This window comes from Anticarsia gemmatalis, chromosome 26, assembly GCF_050436995.1.
Source record: "Anticarsia gemmatalis isolate Benzon Research Colony breed Stoneville strain chromosome 26, ilAntGemm2 primary, whole genome shotgun sequence".
In the NCBI taxonomy this organism is placed as follows: Eukaryota; Metazoa; Arthropoda; class Insecta; order Lepidoptera; family Erebidae; genus Anticarsia; species Anticarsia gemmatalis.
In genome coordinates this window covers 7,990,258-8,010,294 of record NC_134770.1, presented here as the reverse complement: position 1 = coordinate 8,010,294, position 20,037 = coordinate 7,990,258, and the positions used below count along the sequence as shown (strand labels likewise).

Genomic DNA, 20,037 nt, shown 5'->3' with positions numbered 1-20,037 from the left:
AATAGTTAAATAAAACTAAGCTTTTCAAGTCTACGTTCCATGACTGTTGATTTGTTAATTACAGGTTTTTAATTAAAGCTAGTTTTACAACAGAATCAGTTTTTTTTTTTTTTAATTTACATAGGTACACATTTGCAAAAATAAGTTCGGGCTAATTTAGTTTAAAATAATTTAAATTGCTTTTTAAAACCACGCGTTTTGAAAATCAAATTTTTTAAATAATGGAATTATCTTCTTTCAGTCAACTTAAGGTGGTGATCAGTTATAGTTTTATAGATGTGTTCAATTAAACTAAAATTATGTCACCTGAATTATTTTTTTCAGTTTAATCATCATACAAAAATACAATAAATTAGTCATCAGTCATTTAATCATTAAATGATTGATGACTAATTTATTTAGTCATGATTATGATTATTATTTTTACTCATGATTAATTCAATCATGACTAAATAATTCATGACTAAATTAGTCATGACTAATCAATTGATTGAAAAAATTAGTTGATTGACCCAACACTGTTGTCAACTAAGTCGTTAAGCCATGTCAAAGGCCTTTCTGGCGGCTTGAACAACTTTGACACTAGGTTGACTACTAACCATACGATAGATAGATAGATAAAATTATGCAGGTATCCCTAAGGATGTTTGCAGACCCTACATGGAATAGGGGGCGAGCCTATTGCCAAAGACCGGTCGCGTTACCAAATTCTGAGCTACTACTGATCACATTACAAGAAAAATGCTAAAATCTCAGTAGCAACCATGCCTAATCCGGGAATCAAATCCGATACCTATCGACACTAACGGAAGCAATAGTCAAAATCTATGCGATAAAACAAATACTACCATTTCAGTTAAATTACTCTATCAAATATTCTGTGCCTCTAGTGAAAAATGGTATAAGTGCGATTTTGATTCAAATGAATTAAGTACATATCAAAATGTTCAGAAAAAAATACTCTATCGATTGATGATAACAGATATTGTTTATATTTAAAAATGAGAAAGTTAGCAATGTGCAAAAGGGGTTAACTTACACTAAAAATATTGCAATAGTGGGACATATAATATGTGTACCTACTGTAATTTCTTAACTTAACCCATAGCCAGTTGCGCTTACCGGTCGGTAACTGATCTGTGGGTTAAGCAAACCTTGCCACGGTCATTCCATAGATGGGTGACCGCAGTGGTATTTGGATGGCCGTTTCCATGCTTTGGAGGGCACGTAAAAAGTCGGTCCCGGCTGTTGTCTACTAAGATAACAGTCGTTAAGTTATGTCAAATGCCTTTCGGGCGGCTTGAACAACTTTGACAGTAGGTTGACCACTAACCATACGATAAACAAGCAACTAATTTTCGACAATATCGTATTTATACCATTTTACAATAGCGGCACAATATTATCTTTGACGGAATCGAGCAATAACTCGATGAAAATGATTTACTCGTACAATCTATCAGATAACATTTACGCCAGTTATCACGGTAATAGTACGAATTACGATATTACCGTCTCGAGATATCGATCAAACGCGGCACTCGATGTAATCGATTATATTATCGATATGATATCGCATCGATAGTATTATTTAGTTGTATGTAATTAACTTTTATGAGTCATATTGTTGATTTATTTGTGAAAGAATGTCGTCGATAATAATAAGAAATGTGTGATGACTTAATAAATTTGATAATCTTGGATGGAAACTGTTATTTTGGTCTTTGTAACCGACTTTATATACATATATTGTTTATGTGTTTGTTACCTTATAACTCTTTATTCGGTGGACCGATATTAATAGTCTTATTTTGTTTGTAAGTTAATGCCCTTTCAAAAACTGGTCTACCTTATATCGGAAATGTAAGGTAGACCAGTTTTTTAAATATCCTTAAAATTGCGTAATTGTCTATAATTACATTGATGATGTAGTCATGTTAGCTTCGTCATGCTTATTTTGTATCAATTATCTGCGTAACTCTATTCATGAACTCCTATTGGCGCTCGATGGGGGAGGCCTTTGTCCAGCAGTGGACGATTCCCGGCTGAGATGATGATGATGATGATCTTGGTTATTTATGTTGAAAAGACATAACTCTGCTCTACCAAAAAGGCTCTTCGAAAATGCTACAATTATTTCAAAAACATACATACATATCACGCTTGGTATACCCGAAGATACAGGCAGAGGTCAAATTCAATTTTTATTCATAAACAATTTTTACATTGTGTTTAAATACATATAAAGACAGAAAAACACCACTTACACATCACAGTACAAGTATTGAATACAAAATTTACCAGGTGCATAAAATATACAAAATTATAACACCAAACTGCACCAAAAAGACCCATCGAAAGTTCCTTCCCGTAATTACATATTTCGAATGCATAAATAAATAGATATTTGCCGTTATATCTGAGTATGTAGGCAGAGGTGAATAAAATATATACAACTATTCTTTTTTAGTTATTTCAAATGTAGTTTTATTTTATGTCCATTTTTATGTTGGTACAACTTACATCTTGGTAACGTTGGTACAACTATTAAAACTACTACTTTTATTTAGCAGTTCTTTTAACCTACAGTACTTAGTTATAAAAAGACAGATCTAGGATCAGTCTGCGATCACGACCGATGGGGTCAAGGTTCATAAACGTGTGTACCGTAGCGTAACTCTATTCATGAACTGCTAGTAAGATTACTTTGACGAACATTTTATATTAGTACACCATACATTCATACATACATACAAACATACAAACATACATACATACACTCTTACATAATATAAATACAGTTATACCTGAAGGTGCATGCCCCTGCATGCACCTTCAGGTATAACTGTATTCGCCATTGATAATGTTGGTCTCATGTAATTCATTTATTAATTCGTCGTATGGTTTGTCAAACCTAATGTCAAAGTCGCCCGAAGGCCTTTGACGTGACTTAACGACTGTTATCTTATTGACAACAACTGGGACCGACTTTGTACGTGCCCTCCAACCGAAGCACGGAGACGCATAGTTCAAAAACTATTATGCGGCCACCCATCAATGAAATATCAAATAAACCATCGACCGAGTCACAAAGGCAGTTTACTAAAAATGAGTGCAAAAATCACCCATCTTAATACCAACCGCACTAACATTCCTTAACCTCATAAATCGTTTTTTCGGACTTTGCACTTTAATTTCCTGTATTTAAGTTGTAATTACAATACCAATGATATTGTTTATAACAAATAGTATTAACTTTTTGTTAAACGACCTTTATCTAAACGTTCAAGGCACTGAGGCAAGGTTAAATCATGACTTGTTTTTGTTTGTGTCAATAAAAAAGATGTCACCTTTTGTAGATAATTTGTATGGGTGATGTATCGGCCTAGTTATTGAACTGTAGAAGAGTTTGATCAAGAATGTTTTTTTTGATGATGATGTGTATTTTCAACCGATATTCAGCCAAAAAAGTTTGCTCTAAAGTCTAATGTAGCTACTGAGCCTAAGTTCTTTGATAAAGGTCATTAAACTTATGTCTGTTTTAGCCCATTTCTGTCCCACTGCAGAACAAGTCTCCTCTCAAACTAGGGAAGAGTTAGCCCTGGAGTCCGCCACGCTGGCCAAATGCGGGTTTGCATGCCCTCAATGTTTCATCACGATATTTTCCTTCTCCGTTAGAGCAAGTGATAATTATTTCTAATGTACACATAACTTCGAAAAGTCTGTGGTGTGTTGCCTCGGTGTTGAACCTGCCACTCGGTTATCACTGTTTTTCTACACACAGGAATATACGCTTCTTATTTTATCATTTTACTTATCCAAAGACTAAACAATCTTCAACAACATCTAGATGTTTACCTAAACTTCCATACTTTTGGCAATAAATGAAAATTTACATAGTATGCTAAAAAGGGAAATGTATTAAAACGACTGTCAAAATTCCATCTGATAAGCTATACATTTATGACAGATATTTAGCGGGGGTAAAACCGGATCTTGTAAACCAAAAAAACAACATCAAAAGCTTACAAAAGCTCTTCAGAACCGTGTAGAACATTTCGATAGAGCTTTCCAACTTGTTTATCACGCATTGACGTACTTCAGTGATAACAGCCTGTTACTGATAACGATATCTCTTATCACCCGATAAAGACTTGCAATGTATTGAGCAGAATGTTTGATAACGCGGAGAAATCACCCGCAATATCTTTATAGTATTACAACAATTAATAATATAGATGATGATAAAATTAATCATCTAATTTTGGCTCATTGATTTCACCAGATAAGATTATTAAATTATACAGATTGTACTGTATACATAAAAAATATCCTCTACATCTACTTTTTCTAAAAAAAGACAACTCCTGCACTAAGAGCTCTTTTGTCGCGGAGACTTTTACAAACATACAAACAAAGTACATCCAGACCTCAAACAACTATTTGTGAATCGCACAATTTTTTTTCCGTATGGGAATCAACTTCTCGACTTCCTGATGCAACGGTAGCAGCGTAGCGACCTTAACCACTACTCCGCGGCGGCAATCAAATTATGTTTAATTTAACAAGATTAGATTATTTGATAAGCTTGTCAAATAACCTATTCAGAAAGTAACCATGAGTTGTAGACATCAACAACAGTTGTTGTATATCGTCATGCTTACTTAAATAAACGGTGACGTCACAAACCGGGTCTCCCCCTCGACTAAGGATCGACTTGACCATATGCACACAATGGCTTGTTTTAAATATAAATGCGTCACAAGTTGTAGTGCAAGTTTTGTTTGAGAGACTGTAATGAAATTTAGTCACTCAAAAACTGTATAGAAAAATGAAACACGAGCATTTTAAAAGAGAACTTTTCACGATTGACAGCCAGTAGGAAGGAAAGGAGAAAAAACATAACTAGTACATTGAGGACTTTTTATTCCTAGTAGCTAGTACCTATCGAAAGACTGCCTTGTGTGTATACTCGTACGTGTGCAACGCAGAGGTATGAACCCCGAGTCCGGTCAACAAAATATTCCTGGGTTTTTTATGTCAATAGATACTTTGTGAACTTCCTGGAGTTAGCAAGTTGAGGTTGTTGAACTCCATGCCAAAGACTGGCAAAAATACCTTAGTTACTAACCGAGACGTGAAATGCGCAGAAATATTGCTTACCCACCTTGTTATTTATTCAGTTAACTACTAGCAAAACAAGCAATCTTGAGAGTGCATCTTAAATTATAATAATACAAGTTACAGAGTCACGATTTTCTCAGAGAATATCTAGTTATTTATGTATTACGTTTGCACCGGCCACGTCAGACCACAAATTGAATTAGTGGCGGTATCCGCAAACCCTTATAAGACTTATCTGAGCGGTTAAGCCCTATGTTATAGCCTTAAATATCTAGCTATCAAAATGAAGGCCAGAGATTGGCCGATTTTTGATTTAGGCAGCCAGTTTTAATGAAACTAGTCTACTAAAAAGGTGTTTCATAGTTTACTGTTTAGTTTATACGTACTCCTCAGATATATTCCTGCTCTACATTATTTTCATTCATCCCCACTCAAATCAAATCGCGTCCCCTCCTCAGTAAATTTTTGTAAACTATTCTTCTAAGTATGTTTGACCCCGGGACTTTGATCATCTGCATGCTGCGATCTAATGGGCTTAGCAGTTTCCCTATGAAAGCATGAACGACACACTAACAAACTTTCCCATCAAAGTATATAATCTTATATACCTAAAAAAAATTGTCGCCAAATCTCGAGAACAAAGAAGAGAAAACAGATTTGCACTACCGAAACCACGCGGGCCGGCTTGTATGAACTAAGTATGGATGCCATAACTCTCATCAATAATCTTAAAAATAATTACCGATATTTTTCCGTATGTAAATCTTGCGTCAAAATAATTCCCTAATCAACGTGCTGCAGCCAAGCAAGGATAACATCAGTAGATTAGTCATAATTACTCTACAATCGTATTATGACTTGTACAACAAAACAAATCAATATCTTATTAAATAATCAGAAGTAATTACAGCAATATTATTTGAATGACTGTATTTTCCGTGTCTAGGAATAATCTAGTTGTATGACTTAAAAACTATATTATTTTACTTAGTTTAAAATTACTCAAATAATTTATCTACAACATAATGAATAATATACTCGTAGGTCCGTTACAGCGTGTAGCGGCAAAACCTACTGCGCTTCGGTCACCCGATTGATAGATTTAATTTGCAATCGCGATTACGACCCGTTACATTATAATATTAAATCAACAAAAAGTCCTCTGCAATACGTCTACATTCAATTAGCTTTCCAAAACACTTACTTCTGTTCAACTTGTTTAGTAACACCTACACTACTATTACGTAAGTTACCTAGCCTATGTGAGGGTAGTCCCCGAAAAAATGTGACCAATTATTAAAACAGTGTCAAAAAGAAACATTATCATTCGTTATCTATAGTATGACAAAAGCGACAACTAACATTTTGTTGTTAATAAACTTGAAATTAAAGTACAATATTTTTTGGTTATTTAGGCCACAATCGAAAGTATGACCACTTTCTAAACCCAAGCGAAGAAATGTCAATCTGATATGGTTTTAATTATTGATCCGGCAACTGGTTGAATAATATTTTAGAGTAGCAATTGACAGTTACTATGCCATCCGAATCGCAGATTTAACATAACTTCAATTTATCCGGGTTTTATAAGAAGTAAATAAAATTGGGAAAGAACACCAAAGGTCCCTTTAGAATTATGGAGTCGAATGAAAAATTTATATTGATAATATCATGCATTACATTACTTAAAAGGGCTATTTAGTTAAGGATAAAAAAAACAATAAAGCAGCTTACTAATTCAGGTATCTAATGGATAGTCAAAGAAAAAGAGAGAATTTTTTTTTAACACATTTTATTTTATACTTCAAATTGTTGACGAGAAAGTACAATAAAATCTAAAATTAAACGATAATGACAATTATAGGCACATTACTACGTTCCTCTTACAATAAAAACCTCACACACAACAATATAATAAATACTTTTATTTCCAACATGTTTTCACTTAATAATTATTCATTTAAAATTATAATGTAAGTAAACTACCCGCATTTTACAAACAATTAATCACAGATATTAACAAATTAAATACAATATGACTTACGTCCAAGATATGATGGCAATGTTTAAATACTTTATTTAAATAATTAGCAACTCACTTTTGTACACTTTAACATTAAGAACAAAATCTAATCATAATCATCATTGATGTAAATTACCACGAAATATATACAAAAACTATACATACAGAAAGATATTTACAAAAGTACACAAAAATACTTTAATAACTTGATCAAAAATACGCATAAATGTACACTTTAAATAATATAAAAAGCTACATAACATATTAAAAGTATAATTTTTATTTACGTATTACTTTTCTCGTTCTACCCTACATAGTGTGACAGAGACAAAAAAAGAAATAACTTCACAAAAGTAAGTTGCTAACTAACCACATCTTAGTGTGTGAACAACACAACGCGGGAACTCGCATTGTTCACAAATAAAAACTATTATCTAACACTTATTTCGATATAAAAATACAATCATCAACAGATTTAGTGAACTTCCACTGTTAAAAGCTTAACCACATTTAGACAAATAACACCGTTTTTGAGTAAAAATAAACACATTTTAATGTTTACGCCAGTTAAGTTTGTGTCTCCGAATATAGCAACAAGCCGCTGCGCGGAAGACGAGAAACAAATATAAGAAAAAAAAGCAAAGGTTGTGGGTGATAGAATAGAACGGAAGGACGCTATAGTCGTTATGTCTTCCTCACCAGCTAGCATCTCTTGTATTTATAAGGACTTTCTAGTGAACCAACTGCATTATTTATTTTGCTTCTGTTGCGCAGCGGCTTGTTGCTATATTCAGGCAGACAAAGTGAACTAGTGCATACTGTAACTAAAACTGAGTAACGGTATTTTACCATAGTTTGTTCGATGCATTTGTGCAAACAGTTACACAGCGTTAACGTGAGTAAACTTGTATGAAATAATGTACAGAAATAGTTACATTAAGCATTGTCTGTCTAAATGTGTATTAAACTTTATTCTAACAACAAATATATTTATAGTAATTGTACGAAATGACACGTTACACAATGGATAATCTTTTCACGCAGAATCTAAAGTTAAGAATGAATGCTTAGAATTATTCGTCAATATTGGCTTGTAAAACTGTCATGGGAATGTAAATGGAATTATTTCATAAAATAGCTTAGAGTATATTTGATTTTCCGTCCTATTATCCATCGTATAACATGTAATTTCATACAAAATATTGCAACCAACAACGTCCTACACCAAAATCAGTCGAAAATCTAGCGTAACATTTGTATCTATTTGCCAGAACAGTTATTGGCACAACGAGTCCTATCACAAGGCATCAATTACAGGAGAACAATGGACAAAAACATTATCTTCATACAAAACCTAGTCTATTCTTAGAAGAAATCTTATGAATTGTAAACTAGCGCTCCTAACAAAATGCTTGACGGAATTCCATTGTAGAACTGTTATTCTTGAGGGAATTCCACCCTTGGTCTGCGTGCACGTAATAGGTACATTTACAGGTACCCTCATTTACTGTCTAGAGTACTCGAAATACTTGAGAGATTACTTTACAAATGAGTTTTTGAAGAATTCCACTAAAAGAGGGTATTCAAATAAACAGAACCAAGGGTGAATTTCCATTGTTTTAACAATATTAAAAACTCCCAGATCAGATAACTGCATGAAGATAATATCTGTCAACCGCTGTCATTACATCGCATCGACATAATACGAAACACGCGATATGACATGACGAATATATATATATATATATTTATGTATAAAATTGTATATTTATGGAACAAACACGTGGCCGAGGGCACGCCAGTCAATTAATTATACGCAAGGACGTTACTTCGGGTTATATTTATGTACCTTTAATTTTAGGTACGTTTTCATTAATTGGATGAAAACATTTATTAACTGTAAGTCGTATTTCTATTGTAATTTTGAACCCACTATTTCGAAAATGACACATTTGCTATGTTTTCTCAATGTGAGATATATGCCCTTTACGATATAGCACATTCAATTTACTGTAAATTCAATCAATGTGTTAGAAATCGGCAAGTTATTGGTCTATATAAAAGTAATGAGATTTGTATCCTGAATGAAAATATTCAGTAAAAACGGAATAGTTTAAATGCAATAAAAATACGTACTTTATTGAAGGTTTTTATTCGAATATTTCAATGTATGGGTGTGGGCTTAATGTCCTCATTTGTAATAGCCAGTTTTAATTACACTGTTAATTTAACCAAAGCTCATAATAGTCAAACCATGTTTTGTTTCTTTCATTTCAATTTCAAACTACCCGAGAACAAAAAAGACAAAACACAGTTAAAGTAACCCAAACCAACTCGCATGTTTGTTGAATACGTTATTTCAAAAGGTCATATCTCACGTTACAGACATGACACATACGTCGTTTCTGAAATTGCATATTCCTGTTTATTTACACGATGTATCAGGACATGTTTCCTTGTATTGTATGTAGTTTTATTTAAATAACTGATTCAACGACTTGTAACTTTTCCTTAACCTAAAGGTACGGTCATAGTTTTATCACATCGTGGGCGGCAAGAGTAGAATGCATTCATAAGATTTATGTGGCAAAATATGGTAGATAGTAGATAGATTATATTTCTAGGGCAAATTTTTGTAATGACTAGTTACAATACGATTACGATCTAAGTGCATTGTCCATGGTCTAACGCTTGCTTATTATTCTCCATAATTAGTTAAAGATACGCCCCTATTAGATGACAAATAATTTTGAAATTAAATAAAGTGATTTCTGGTTTACCAATCCGAAGTAGGTCTGTTTTCATGGATTAGTTATTGAGAATCACAGTTTAGCAGAAATAGGTAGTTGGTTACATTTTTCTCCGTAGATTCAGTAAATGGGTTGTTAATAGAGTTAAGTAAACGTTTCGATTTAGAAGCGAATGTGGCAATTTCAACGTATTTTCAAATAAGTTTTAAGTGCTCATCATATTTTATGAGACTTTGCCTTTACGCTTAGACGAACATAACAATAGTAACATCGCAAATTCCTTACATTGTCATACATTTTCCTCAACGCGCTCTCTTGCAAAACGCATTGGTTCAGAATTGTTCAAGACTTCATGCGTCATAGATTTATCAAAGACCACGTTAGTCAAAGTTCTTAGAACCAAGTAGTTGCATACACATACATACATACTTTCAATTATTTTCTATTTCTGGGTTTCCCTACTACGATTAGTTATATTTACCGTTATAAGGGCTCTTTTATTGTCACGCGTGTTTGCGCACGGATGCGGGCCAGGCGCGCATCCGTGCTGCGTGCCGCACGCAGAAAAGAATTTCTACACAACTGTGCAGTATTGTGCGTGTCGCCAGGAAGAGAACTCGTGTCGATGCTGCATACTAATTCTTTGCAAATTTCGAGCCACGCTGCGTCCCTAAAATCTCTGTTTTTATATAACTCATTTTTCTTATCCCATAAGCAATATCGGAAATGAACCTCAAATATTAATCTTTCGGTATCTATTTTCATTTTGATTGTACAACGTGCGTGCGCCCCGCTTGACTGTAAAAACAACACTGGCGGTGGAGAGTCGCCACACGCGTGCGGGCAGCACGCATCCGCGCGCACCTGCAGCGTGTCACCCGCGTACCGCTTGCTGGTGGCGCGCATGATAATAAAACCATGTATGGCACGATAGGTTGCGGGCGGCACGGATGCGCGCCTGGCCCGCATCCGTGCGCAAACACGCGTGACAATAAAAGAGCCCTAAATGTTGATAAAAAATCGCTGATATCGCATTACGAGCATTTTTGTCCTACAGTTCATTTCGAGGTGTGGATTACCGCATTTTCATAGGCCTGTATTCATCTATAGCAGATAATTAAAATGGCGTCAGGTAGAATTAGTGTACTTTTGTTCGTAGTTCACGAGACTTTTGCGGGAGTGACAATCAATCACGACCACAGTTACGACAGACAAATGGTTTATTATTTAACACATATACTTTTTGACTGCCTCTGTTGCACAGTGGTTTAAATCTCCACGCCGCTACCATTACGTCGGGAGGTCGTTCGATTCCCACACGGAACAATTACTTGTGCGATCGGCAAATAATTGTTTCGGGTCTAGTAGTAATACTTTGTGTCCGCTGTTTGTATGTTTGTAAAAGTCCCCGGTCTCAAGAGCAATTCTTATTGCGGGAGTTGTCTTTTTTACCCCGAGAAATGTATTTACGCGGGCATAATCGCTGGCTGAATCAAGTCTGTAATAGAAATTGGCCGATAACAACCTCGTCAAAAGGGAACCAAGGGAATACAAGCAATGAACCGTGAACTTTAAACTTGGTACGAAGCATTGTGATTGACGACGCGCGTTACAATACATCTAGGTCACTAGCTCAGCTCCTAAGGACTTGCTGGAATATTTTATGATACCTTTAGACAGTTCCTTTATATAGAAATGCAGCGAATATTGAATAAAAATTGAAGCGTCACATTTTGTAGGTACTTATAGAGGATAATCTCTCTCGCTCGGGAATCGGGATATCTCGGGATTCAAAAATGTTTTCTTACGATTCTTTTAGTTCGATAGTATGTTGTGGCAATACCATGTTTTTAACGGGGAAAATCTGATGTTGAGTAGAAAAAGAGAAAATATAGCTTATGTAGGTAGATGACAATAAACGCCTTAAACGGGTAGGCAGAGATTTGTAATACTACGATGTCTCATAGCATACAATACTACATACAAATTAAATACCTATTTAAATTCATTCATACATCATACTTATCAATAGTAGGAAATATACCTACGATCAATGTTATCAAAATAAGTTGAAGGACATAACCCAAATACTACTAACCTCGAACAAACAAACAAACATACAAAAAATCATGAAAAAAAAAGCAACAAAGTATACAGTTTATAGTATCGGTTCAAACGATTGCGCCCGCGCAGTTTAGTCGTTATGGCTTCCGGCCGACGAGACGGGGCCGCGATAACGTGCTGTTTACATGTTCAATTATATGTTTGGTTTATATACGAGTCACCTATAAGTATGACCTATATTTTGTCTAGATTTTCAGGTTATAATGATCACTTATGCTTGATTGTGAAAGAAGATTTTTATTTATTTTCATCATTCTGTTTTTTTGATCGCCGCCACGTATAATATCGAAACTGCAAAACGCAATTTTTGTTTTATTACATTAATAGTAAGAAAAGATAAAGATCTAAAAGCTCCATAATAATTTACGCACTAATTTATATTCCTTCTGGTGTTTTTCAAGCGTATATAATCGAACGTGTCGACACAGAAAACAATCAAACATCAACATAAAACATTTAAAAAAGGGTAATAATTATTAAAAAGTGCAGTAAGCTCAAAAGAGTCAAATATCTTAGTTTTAATGCACATTAAATGTATTTTACAAAAATCTAAATCTAAACTTTATATTACTCCTCCTGTAAAGTAATGGTTTTACAGTTTCGATAGTTTACGTGGTGGCCGTTTATTTATACGTCAAGAATAACGCTAGGAGTCTTTCTACGGCGTCCCTTCCCAGGGCAATCTCTTTGGTATCTGTCTACGTTCATGAAAACAAAACATGACTAACTTATCTACTATAAACAGGTGCATTACTTTGTCGCAGCTTACGGAAAAAATATGTGTCATCATATTATCTTCCAATCTTAAATCCATTTATCGTACGCCTGAGAACTACTATTAAACTTTCATATTTATTCGAGCATTGTTATCATTGACATCAAAAATGACGATAATCCTGTCTTAAGCCAATAAAACGATAGGTATTATCGAAAATGATCTTTGGATCACAAAAAATTAAAAAATATGACATTGTCTCATGGGATTAAGCAGATACTAAAGAAGGCCATTTACTATGATCCCTATAAACTTCATTGGCTTCATTCACTTTCATACATATTGAAATTTTAAAAGTCAAATAAAAAGCTTTGACACTTTACAGGCAGGTTTACCGAAGGTTGTCTTGAAAACAATTCACAAACCTTTCAAAACAAAAGGTCAAGAAAAAAATACAACAAACGCATACCGGTTTCGTCTGTGGTCTTGGCAACAAAAACGCGTTTGACCGTCAACAGTAATAAATGCATGGTGACCATAAACTTGTATTTTTTTCTTTTCAGACCGCTTGAATGGTGACGACGTTACTAGATGGCAAGGCCCGTCTAAAGACCGGTGGCAGGTAAGTACCTCATTACCTTTCGATTGCAATGTGGAGATTTATGGAGACACGTGTTAATGGTTGAATGTCTATGTTGTTCTCCTAATCTATACTAAGGCAACACAGTTATATAAACGTATACTCAAAGAGATAGGAGACGCGTCACACACGATTCTTTGGCGATTCTCGATTCACGATACTCGAACTTCAGCCAAAGCTAGCCAAGAGAAAATTTGTCAAGTCTTCTGACGGCTTAAAAATCTGGATACTCGGTCTTCTATGCAAGGCTTATTCGATCTTTTATGTCACATTATGAATAAATAAAAGCTATTATTTTTTTAAATCCTCAGTATCATGCGAAAAATACACCCTTATCACTATAGCAATGCAAAAGCTACTGTCACTACATCAACATTTTTTTCCATATTAATAGATTGTTGACATTCGTTATCTACCTACCCAAATATTTGTGTCACGCGACATCGTACGATCGGTTTCAAACCCGTTTAACACGTGTTCCCACGATCACTTGTGTGCTTCGTGATAACTTCGGTAAACAGTGTTTCGGTAAGCGGTACTTAATGTCAATAATAGCTGTTAGATGGAGCCGACAGAAGGGCTTTTATTTGAACGAGGAAAAACCCCTTACATAAACTCATTTCTTAGGGGAGAAAAGAGTAGGTTATTTGGTGTGACGACTAAAAAACTGCCCCAAAAACTAAGTGTTGAATGCGAGGTACAAGAGGAAATAAAGGATCTAAAAACTACTTCAGTTTCCTGTTAAGGGGGTTTACCGTATTTTAACTAAGAGAAACTTTACTTTATTTTCCTATGATTTTTACCACAAATCCATATCTTGCTAGATTTTTTTCTGAACAAGAATATAAGGTAGTTTTAAGGTTGGTCTTGATAGGGATGCTCATTATTGCTCGTCTAATACAATAAAGCAAAGCTAGTCTATCTGAATTAAGTAACAAAAAAAATGGTCCCTTTTAAAAAAATCTTTTACGCATACGCCACCAAAACCATACGCACTTTTTTTGCAAGCTAATTACTGTGTTGTTGCTAAAAGGTAAGATCCTTCTACTAGGCAAAAGTCTCCTTCCGAAATGAGGACAAAGTTAGGCCTCAGTTTAACAAATAAAATCACGGTAAAAACCAAATTTAAACGGGAAGTACATAAGGGAATTACGTAAAAATATCCCGGTTTCATTTCCTTATAGTAACCGGCTGTTATGGTTCACAATCACAATACTAGCTGAAACAATAGCTGGGAATGTCGTAACTTAGTTACAATGGCGTATTTTCAAACAATCTATTGGTTGAATTTGTACAAGTGTGAGGCTTAAAGTCCATTGCACTGGTTAGATGGTAAATGGCTATTGAGGTAAGCAACTTGTGATACGGACAACTGACAGTTGGGAACCCACATTGAGAGATTTTTAGCATGTTAAGTCATTCCCGGGTGATATTTAGATTAAAAAAAGGTAGCGTAAAGGTATCCTACATACCACTTATGATGGGGCAGACGGCAACAGTAAAGTCAAATTAAATGTTAAGCAAAATCTATATGATACTAAGTCACAAGGTTAGACAACAACTTGAGTATATCGTCAATGCAAACCAAATATTCTTGTTTCATAAAACATTTGAACTTGTCAAAAAGTTACTACCATTTCGAAGATTCCGGCTTACAAGTCTGATCTGAAATCTCGTAATATTCCCGAAACTGTTAGGGCTCTTTCAATTTAGCCGTATCGTGTCGGACCGCAGCAGTGCCGAAACGGTGCGTTTGTCGTACGGTGCACGGACGGTCATTTGTTTTCATACAAATCGCACGGTGCGGCAAAAGTGCGGTGTCGGTACCGAGAACGCACGACGACAGGACGGCAACGTCGCAAGCTCCACGTGTTCATTTCGCTGTTGAATAGTGCGGTGACTAAACGTGACAGCTAATTTCATTGAATTTTCATGTTTATTATTTGCTTAAAATGGATGATATAGACGTGGAAGAATTTATAAATGAAATTGAATTATTGAGTAATTCGTAGAAACATTCTCTTGACATTCTTAAGTAATTAAAAAATTTGCTTGGGTCTTGTTTTAACCTAGGATAAAGAATATGGAAATCACCAAAATTACATGTTAATGAAAACATCGGTAGTGTTCTTTTTACGGGCGCGGCGTTTTTGTTTCTGTTTCATATTTTTTAACAGGAGCACTAACAGTAATGTTTCTTCGTCAGAGTCCATGGCTACACTGCTGTCACATGAATTTAAAACAACACTAACATACAAACGCACGGCAGTCAGATACGCTTTCAATTTAGGCGTTTGGTGTCGGACGGCTAACGTACCGCAGCGGTACGGCAGCGGGCTATAACCAGCGGCACGGTTAACGTGCGGCAGCCGTACGACACGAAACGTCTAAATTGAAAGAGCCCTTACGCACAGTTTATCTAGGTATTCTTATTATTCTATTGTAGAAATCGACTGAAAATAGAGGCGAGTCCAAAGGTTCTTTACAAAAAGCTTGATTACATAAATATCTATTATAAACATGTTTATTTGTTTGTGTTATCTGAGTGGTGTGACAGTCGTACGATTACTAAATCGGAAACACGCGTGGAGTAGTGGGCTGGTGGCGCCATACGGTCGCCCGGTCGTGGGTTCAATTCCCACTTAGAACACACGATCATCGTATGATCAGGGAAAATGATGACGCAAATAGCATCACGCTAGCTTTTATTTTAGTAGGTGGTTTGGGTCCAAAGGTTAAGTTTTGAATTTAATGAAGGTAGTATTGGATTTTTAATGGATATTGAATAAAGGGTTAACTTTTGAGACTACATGACTGCATGACTTCAACGCTGAATGTATAGGAAATTCAAAAAAGTTTCTTTCATAAATATTATTCCATATTTCTGCGATTTTTTGTAACGATAGAATTTAAAATAACACAAAGACAAAATATACCCGGACAACTAGATCAGCAGGTCTATCAAGTATCTCAGTGGACAAATATTAGCTGTGCCTTGTTTTCTCCCTTAGACTTAGCGGCAATGAATAGTGGCCATCAATTTGACATGCACTAGTTGTCAACTGAGATGCGTAATAAGCCCATAGGGATATAATGTTCCTAGTACATTTTACCAACGAGATACAAAAATCTGATTTTACACAGTACATTTTAATAAAAGTATATTATATAACAGCTACTTATATTACGTCTGGGTGTACTTTGAATCGATGTTATTTTTTCTCATACAATACAGCCCTGCGGAAGTTATATTTAAAAAACAAAGTTCAATAACACCATTCTATGGTGTTATTCAAAGTAACAAACATTCGCAAGCATCGGACGATCGCTGACACATTTTATTCATTCAAAACATTAGCATTCTTTACCACTCCGCGTACTTTTATGTGAAAATTATACTTTAATTATGTCTGGACGAAAATAAGTATTGGAATATAACAATAGTGAAACTATTGACACATGACAGAACAAATCAAAAGTACATAGGTACTTTACGGCTCCCTGTTTAGGGCTTTTTAAGGAAAAGAGAAGCATTTTTGTTGGAAACTGAACTGAAAATCAAAACGTCTCAAATTTTTTCCTAGTTAGTAATCACCCAAATAGAGTACTTTTTATTCACCTAGTACCATATCAGGCGGTTATTGACTTGGGTTAATCGTAAGCAATTTGGTTTTAAAGTAGTTCAAGATATCCAAAATCCCTTTATTTTCATTATGAAAAATATATAACACGTCTCCTAAATACAAAATCTAATAATCTCCAAGCATTTCAAATTACCGCAGAATCCCACCCCTACACTCTACAGACAGGTCATTGAACTCTCAGGTACAAGAGAATTCTCTCCACAAAATATCATACCTATTCCCTAAGGCGTACTGCTGAATACGGTCAGATTTCAAACAACACAAATATTTGTACAATCTACTACTTGTTTGCGATGTCTAGACGATAATATACTGAGTTTAGAATAATAGACGTTTTAGTAGCCTTGCGATTATTCAAATAAGTGTCGATTTGATTACTGTTTTATTGTTATGTAATTTTTCGTGGGAAAAAACTAACTTTTGATATTTTTCTTAGATTCATCACTAGGACAAAAATGGTATGGATTATAAGGTAAAATTATTTTTAATTTGAGTTGAATTCGTATGGATTAGACTACTTTTTTCCAGGCTGACCACTAACCACGGTTTAACGGGCAAACGATCGAGGGATAAGTTAGAGGAAGATAGATAGTAGTCTATTACACAACTACTTATAAGACGGTACATACGTGACCAAAATAAAATGAAACAAAATTTCTAACAAACCCTTAGAAAGGCAGTTTCTCATCGACCCTCTCCGCAATTCTACACCAATTTCTAACCCGTAAAAGCTTCAAATTTCACCTTGAACATAGCAATAAGTAACGAACTGGAGTAAGTAAATCACGCCGACATTTGCAAGGTTACGTCGGTCAAAGTTCAAATGTAACCGGAGCGTTAAGTTTTGGCTCCAAACTACTAATGTTACAATTTATTGCTTAGTAACTTCGTATGTTGCTGTTTTAAAAAGAAACTAAGACACATTTCGTTTAGAACGCTCGCCGTCTAGGCGTCTTACAGACTGTTTCAGTCGCCAAAAGCTGCCGTCAACGGTTCGTGATTGTTATTTATTCCTAGGTATTACATTTGTCGCCAACCCGTTGGTTAACGTAGACTCCAGATCTAATTACTTCTGCTTTCCGGGAAGAGACCTGTACCCAGCAGGGTAAACAATGAAGTTGAGGTGAAATCTATAGTTACAAGCTCCTTACCATCTACTTTGTGGACGCAAGCTATCAAGGAGAGTCTTAAGAATTAATCTACCACCAAAAAAAGAAAGTCAAAAGAATCCATATGAAATTATAATCTAAAAAAATACCTAATGAACGTTTGCCCTGTTGAAATAAAACAATTTTTCTGCGAGATTCCCAAACAACACGATGAACTTACAGTCGGGTTATAAAAGGTTTCCAAGAAAGGTGTTGTTTTTCAAACAAATCATTGACTTCATTATCGGGTTCAAGTTACGAAGAGTTTATTAACTTATTATTGTTTTAAAAGGTAAATAACGCGATTTAGGTATTTTATAACCTAATTGTCAGCACGCAATAATGAAGGTCAAAGGTCGATTTCTAGTTAGTTCAGCCAGTTTTTAAGAACCCAAGCTAGTTGTACTTTTGAAATACATACGTACAACCGAAATAAGCACTCAAAATAACAAAAAAATCCGTTTTTGAAATAACGATTAAATTGAAAGCAATGATGCTCTGCAGCAGCAAAAGTTGCAAAAAAAAAGAGTACCTGCTCATGTGACAACAAATAATAAGACCAATAGCTAATTAATTCATTATATTATTACTTTTGAAACCTAAAAAGTGTTGCACACATGTCCGTGAAAACATCTGCAAAACATTAAATACTACATTGTCACAATAACCCTAATTTATTTATACAATTTTATGTAATTTTTAACCTTATTGTTTGTAGCAGAGGGTACTAAATATCAAATTGCTGTTTAACAACTGAAATTATGACTATCCTTGAATGAGAAGTTTTAATGAATATTTTTTAATTAATTTTGTGAGTTGTTTGAGACAAAAAACCACATATTATGGCTAAATTATTCTCAGCGATATAAGATAAGGTTTACGTCACCGTGAAACAAACATTTAGTTACCAAAAAGCGTATATTTCATCGTTTACAGATTCGATTATAGCAGGTATCTAAGTATATCAGAAATAGATCAAAATTTTATCTACTTAGTACTGAACCTAGTCATTTTATTAATCCCAAAAATCTAAATCAAATCATTTATTCATTTAGGTCAAATGTTAACACTTATGATAGTCAATGATACAGAGAGTGAATTTACCGCTAGTTCGGAAGGCTGAGCCCATGAGAAGTGTCAAGCTGTCAAGAAACTAATGGCCATTCTTTTTTTATAATAGCCAGGAGACAGCCCAGAAGATTTTGCCCTGAATGAAACACTCCACAATATAATACAAAACCCTTTTTTACTAATTACCAATTGGAAAGGTTCTGCGATGAACGTTTTTCATTCTTCAAGAAATACAATTACAGCAGCAATTTATTCACAAAAAAACAAGATTCAGACTAAAAGAATCATGCGAGGTCAAGGACATCACACGAATAAAATCACGACGCTTGTGTGTTCAGTTGTTACACTATTATTACGTTATATAGAAAAGAAATATGAGAATACTAATTTCAAGAAAATGAAAGGGGTGAACGAAATACAAATGATAGAGTAGCGAAAAAAATGTAACGAGTATTATAAATGCGAAACTTTGGATGTTTGTCTCTTCACGACGAAAATTTGTGAACGGATTTTTATGAAATTTTGCTTACCGGTAATTTATAACCTGGATTAACACATAAGATTATATCTTTAACCCCTGGAAGTATTTCCATGCAAAATAAATGGCGGGCAGAAGCTAGCACCTTGCGTATATTTCTAGTTTTATCGATAAACATTCGCCGGTTTTTACAATACACTGTCTAGCTAATAGTAGTTAGGCAGGTTCTAAAAGTAGTAAACTCAAAAATAGCGCAATTTTGTTCTATAAATACATTGGATAATCTGTCGATCTTGTGATTCACACTCGCTTGCTGGCTT

The 20,037-nt window shown here is 34.7% G+C and overlaps 2 protein-coding genes across 2 annotated transcripts in view; both read right to left on the bottom strand.

The window, feature by feature from the left end:
- LOC142984257 (putative ATP-dependent RNA helicase DHX35) overlaps positions 1 to 20,037 on the bottom strand; it is a 61,413-nt gene that overhangs the window by 20,739 nt on the left and 20,637 nt on the right. The window lies entirely within an intron of this gene.
- Positions 6,900 to 20,037, bottom strand: part of Cpes (Ceramide phosphoethanolamine synthase) — a 28,274-nt gene continuing 15,136 nt past the window's right edge. The window contains exon 1 of the mRNA XM_076131733.1: positions 6,900 to 20,037. This exon is cut by the window's right edge and continues 15,136 nt beyond it. The gene's annotated coding sequence lies outside the window, so the exon portion shown is untranslated.